Raw genomic sequence first — 5,902 nt, forward strand, 5'->3', positions numbered from 1 at the left:
AGGAATTCCTGGTGTGAAATAAAGAAGGTACTATGGATAGAAGACAACTGGCTCATGCTTCTGAAATCTCATACTAGTTTTGTGTGTAATGGCGTAGGTCACCTGGGAAAAATAGCTTTGAAGAAGTAGTGAGCCACAGGCTTAAATACATGTACAATGCTGCTGGGACACTGACGAGCCCTGTCTTCTAGAAACTGAGAACTTAATTTTTTCTCTTTTTCTCTCTCTATATACAAAACATTGTTTGGGAAGATGCTAACGTGAATTGCTCACAAACAAAAGAAATGGGGTAAGAACTAGGAAACACCTATGAGCTACTAGATCCAAGAGAAAATTTTGCATATTTCAGGTACATCACAGTTGTTAAAGCACAGTTGCTCACAGTGAGTTTTCATAAATGAAAACACTTTGTTTTATAAAGGTATGAAATTCTGATTATTGCCACTGCCCTAATTTCTATTCCTAAAATTTTATTAATCCATTCCAGAGTTGTATGTATGAGATTTGGCCCTGTGCAGTCTGAAGATTTTACTACAATGATAGCAAAGAATAAAAGCCCAAGCCTCCTTTTCATTCTTCCTTTCCTTGTGTAGTCTGTTGCAGGCAGTCTTTCTCATATGTGGTGTGCAGAGTTGGAAAAGGAAGTCCCAGTGGCCTGTGACTTTCCAGTCACCAGGACTTCTGGTACTGTTTTCATCTCCATCTTTTCTTGGTGTCTTGGGGCTTAGTCGCAGAATGCAGAGATATGTCTATTTCTGTAATGCAAATCTCCCTTGTTCTCTTTTCTTTTTGGAGTTCTTTGATCTGGCCTCTCAGATGTTTTTCTGCAACATTTTACACCTATATTCTGTACATGCCCTGGTGCTGGGAGGATTTCTCTCTCTCTCTCTCTCTCTCTCTCTCTCTCTCTCTCTCTCTCTCTCTTTCTCTTCAGACAATTTAGCCTTTATTTTTGAAAATAATTCTATAGATATCATTTTGTTTCATGAAACTAAAGTCAGGCAATAAACAAACCACACAAATTTCTCTTCATCATGCTAACTGCATCTTGGGTGAGGGTGAGGTTTGGATGCCAACCCTAGGGACACCAAACTTGAGGTCATCCATGACACCCAGGGCCTTAGTGAAGGTCTTGAAGCTGTCTCTGCTAGTATATTGTACCCACACCTTCCCCATCTCCTTCTGGTCATTAGTCCTCACTTTCTCCACTTGTAGCTGGAGGGAACCATAGACATGGACAAGGAAATTCCGTCATAGCAATTCCGATGCAGGCATGGCAAGTCCAGCTGGGTGAAGGACACGAACTCCTGGGTCAGCTTGATGAACTTAAGATACTGCTCACACCCTTATGGCCAAAGGTCATCGTTCTTGAAATTTCTGCATGAATACAGGCCCTCCCCTTCCACTGTTTGGGCATGTGCATCCAGTCGTCCCCGAAGGCCTTGGGTCACTTGAGCTCCAGTTCTGCCCACAGCTCAGCCAAGAGCGGTCAGCCAAGGCCAGGAAAAAGTCTGTTCTACAGAGCAGCTCAGGTTTGCTTGAGTCCATCATCTGCTCCTTGCCATTGTCATTCCAAGCAGACACACACCACAGGGAGGGGTCTGTTCTCAGCATTGGGTAGGCGGCCTGGAAGTACTCAAAAAAGTGTGATGCCACCTCAAGATCATCCTCCACTTCCACAGCTGCCGGGTACTTGAACTTGTTGAAGATCTGGCCCAGGGCCTAGCAGTAGTGCCTAGCGATCTTGTAGTAACCCTAGAATGTGCGGTAGTAGGGCGGCACAGCAATGTTACTCATGTCTGGCTGCCAGATATGTGTAACTGCACTGCTGTAGGAAGCAGTGACCTGTGCTGACTCCTCGTTTCCATGGTCTGGGCTGTCAATGATGGTGAAATATTCAGCTGAGGGCCGATAGTGCAACAACTTCTCCAAGTAGTGCCGGGTAGTGCTCTTGTCACAGGCAATGACCAGCATGGGGATCATGAATGGTGAGGGGGTCGCAAGCACACGGGGCCAGGCTGGAGTAGCCACAGTGGGCACTTTCCACCTCTGGCTCCACAAAGCATGATGCTCCCTGATTTGCTGCAATAGTCCCCGTTGCCACTCCATCTCCACCTCAGTGTCCTCAGCTAGGCAGGGTGAGGCTGGCAGGGTCATCATCAATAACACTGTCTGAGGAATGCCTGCCAGGTGCTGGGTATGTCCAGAAGAAGAGTCCACGAAAATAATAGCACCCTAAAGCACAGACTGATTCTTCAGGGCAGACAAGGGGAGGGCTCGAGCCTGACTTTGGCTTACCTGGCTCACTTCCCCAGTGTAAGGGTTTATTCTTCTGGGCTGGGAATAAGAAGAAGCCATGTACCAGAATCTCCCAACTCTCCTCCACTGCAACCAGGTTCGCCCTGGACCAGGTGATACTCAGTGCTGGTGCAGCTGCATCCCCTCTGGCCAACTTTCCTGAGGCACCTACCAGGCCCTCTCTGTGGGGATTTCTTACAGTTAAATTCCTGGTTAGTGTTAAGTTGCACAACACCAAGAATTCTACACTGGATCATTTTCACAAAATTTCTAAATTTAACACAAGGCAATTGTTTTGTTTAGCAGTCTCTCCTTTATTTTGAAGACAGATGGTCTTTCTATCTGAAAGAGGGCTTAATGATCTTGAGTTAATCTCATTTAATTATTCTGTGATTGACATTAATCGTATATTTTATAAGCACAAAAACTGTGTTTAAGTTTTTCAAGAGTAAAGTATATCGATTTTCTCAAATGCTTTGTCTGTTCTAGTTTTATGATTTCATGAACAGAAGGAATTGATACTTATATTAAAAACAAATGTACATATGTTAATGATCAGAAAATTGGGAGTGTCTCAAATTTTTCTTTTGTTGTCTACCCTTTATGGAACTTTGCTTTATATTCTTCTATTCCATTTTTTACATGACGTGTATATGGCATAAGTACACAGGTACAATGGAGGCTAGAAGAAGGTGTGTATCTCCTGGAAATGAAATTATAGGCAGTTGTAAGCTGCCTGATGTGGATACTGGGAGACAAACTTGGTTTCTCTGGAAGAAAAGCAAGCACACTCAGCTACTGAGCAGTAAATAGATATTCTTGGCTTAACTATATGTTCTTGATTAATATAGATATTTGACTAATTTATATCCTCATTTTTTTCTTATTTCCCAGCTATATTTGGTGCTGAAATTTTCTGAGGCATACCCTAAATTTTCAGTTTTGGAAACTACTTTATGAATGAAGACATAAACACAAAATCACTAAAATTCATATATAGAATTCTGGAAATCATTATTTTTATAACAATGAAATTGCTCCAAAATATTTTTAAATGGTATTTCAGCTGAATATATATCTACTATACTCTGCAATAAGAGATTTGTTTGAAAATCTTGATTCCATTTGATAATATTTCTTCCCACCACCTGAATATTCTAGTTATATTTTACAGTTAGGATTGATTGCCCAAAGCTACAGGATTCTTAGATATTATATTGTAATTCATAGTTGAAATCCTAAAAAATGAAAGTTTCAAAGCCAAGGCATTTCTTTGGCTTCTAACATAATGGGTATTCTCCAGGAATCCTTAAGCTTCTGTAGAATCAGAAAATGGAAATCATCCAGTGTGATGAAATCTTTGATAGGAGGATTCTATCTGGTATAAGGCTTCTGTAGTGTATAACCGTCCTACTTCTTTTATCTCACAGGATTGTCAATCCTGGTTTCTTATTCATAGATGAAAGTATTTCTTCTAAAATTCTAGTATTAATTTCCTAGATCAGAGACGAGAAAAATTACTCAGCCGTTGACAACAAAATTGATATTCTTACAAAGAACCACAGTTTTGTTCCCAGGACCCATAATGGGTAACTCATAACTGCTTGTATTTCAAATTTCAGGGCATCCAATGCCTTATTCTGGTCTTCAGGGTCTTCATATATACAACAATAAATTTGTATTAAAGAGTCATATCTCAGGGATATTTTAAAATCACAGTAACTGCATATAATTCTTCAGATCATTTATGGTTTATATAGGAATAAAAACTTGAACTAACCCAGTCACAAAAAGAGGAACATGGTATGTACTCACTCACATATAGATTTTAGACCTAGGGCAAAGGATCACCAGCCTATAATTCATACCACCATAGGAACTAGGATAGAAGGTGTATTCCAAGATATTCATATAAAGTCCCTCACAGAAGGGGGAAGGGACAAGTCCCCCAGAGCACATGGGAAGTGAGGAGGCAGTGAATGGAGAGAGAATTAGTAGAAAGAGAAGGGGAGGAGAGGAAAGCACGTGCAACTAGGAAGATTGAGTCAGGGTAGGAATAGAAGACGGGAGAGAGAGAGAGATAAAAGAGGGAGCCACTGAACATTAATATAGGTATAGAGACCTACAAGACAATTAACAATTTGAGCAACATTGGGAAGGCTACCACAAATGCCCTTCCCGGATAGTGAGATCAACAAATAACTTATCCACCATCATGGAGCCCTCATCTAGTACCCTTTGGGAACAGAAGCAAACACCCATACCTAAACACTGAGTCTAACTAGAATCCAGATGTAGAGAGAGAGAGAGGACAAGACCAGGTTGCAGAAACACATAGAGACAGCTGACCTGAACAAGGAGGACCCAGCCTGGTAAATGGGAAACCAATATGGGACTGACTCAGGCCCCCCTGAATATGGGTCTCAGCCAGAAGGACTGAGAAGTCTAAGGGACTTCAGACAATGGAATCAGGCTGTGCACAAAAGGACCCTGCAGACACATCCCCCATGGAGGGATACTCCCTTAACCTAGAGAGAGGAGAGAAATCCCAGTCCCTACTTCAAATGACTTAACAGATTTACATGACCCTACCTGGATGGCATTGCCCTACATGTGGAATTGGGGTGGGGTGATGGGAGGAGAGGGTGATCAGGGTGCATGTAAGGGGGCAGAGAGGGTATGTGGGAGGGAGGAAAGGAGGGATGGAGACAGAACTGGGATCAACATGTAAAATAAAAAAAAAATAATAAATAAATTAAAAAAAAACTTGAACTGCTAGCCCTATGTGAAAACCTGATTTTGATAAAAAAAAAAAAAATATTCTAAATTTTAGATTCCTGCTGCTCCTGTGTCCTGTCCCCTTCGAGAGCACTCTTGGAGCTCTGATACACCCACAGCGGGCCTGCTCCCCCTACCCTGTGCCCTACCCTGCCCACTGTCCCTCTGCTCTGGTTGAGCACTGGGACACAGGGTGGAGCCAACAGTCCACCCTACTTCCAGGACTTCTCGGAACAACTCTGAACAAAGGAGACTTGCCTATCCACTCAAGATCCTTGACCCCCAAAGCAGGGACACTGCTAAAGAAAGAGGCCTCAGCTGGAGAGTGCCAGTTACAAGTGAGATCTGACTATTGTGAACAAACTTCCCAAGTAACACCTTGGCCTTTGTCCTCTTCTGCCAGCCATTGGCTAGAGGTGAGTCTGGGCCCAATTGGGGCGGCCTCTCTCCTACAACTCCGCCCCCCCCCACTGAACTCCCTGGGTTGGCCCCCGATCCCGCTGTTCCTGTGTTCTGTCCCCATTGAGAGCACCCTTGGAGCTCTGATATACCTCCACCCATCGCGACCATGAGCCTGCCCCCCCTACCCTGTGCCCTACCCTGCCCACTGTACTGCCTCTCTGGTTGAGCACTGGGACAGAGAGTGGGGACAACAGTCCACCCTACTTCCAGGACTTCTCAGAACAACTCTGAAAAAAGGAGAACTGTCTATCCACACAGGGCCACCCATAATTTCCACCTGCTTGTTCTCTAACCTCACCTCCGTCCTCTGCTTTAGTCCTGGGCCCCCCCAGAGATCCGCCTATCTCTGCGGGTCCACTATGAG

The 5,902-nt window shown here is 43.5% G+C and overlaps 1 pseudogene; it reads right to left on the bottom strand.

Annotated features, from left to right (window-relative positions):
* Positions 1 to 1,032: 1,032 nt before the first annotated feature.
* Positions 1,033 to 5,637, bottom strand: LOC127221887 (alpha-1,3-mannosyl-glycoprotein 2-beta-N-acetylglucosaminyltransferase-like; annotated as a pseudogene).
* Between the last annotated feature and the right edge of the window lie 265 nt (positions 5,638 to 5,902).

This window comes from Phodopus roborovskii, unplaced genomic scaffold (assembly GCF_943737965.1).
Source record: "Phodopus roborovskii unplaced genomic scaffold, PHOROB, whole genome shotgun sequence".
Taxonomy (NCBI): domain Eukaryota; kingdom Metazoa; phylum Chordata; class Mammalia; order Rodentia; family Cricetidae; genus Phodopus; species Phodopus roborovskii.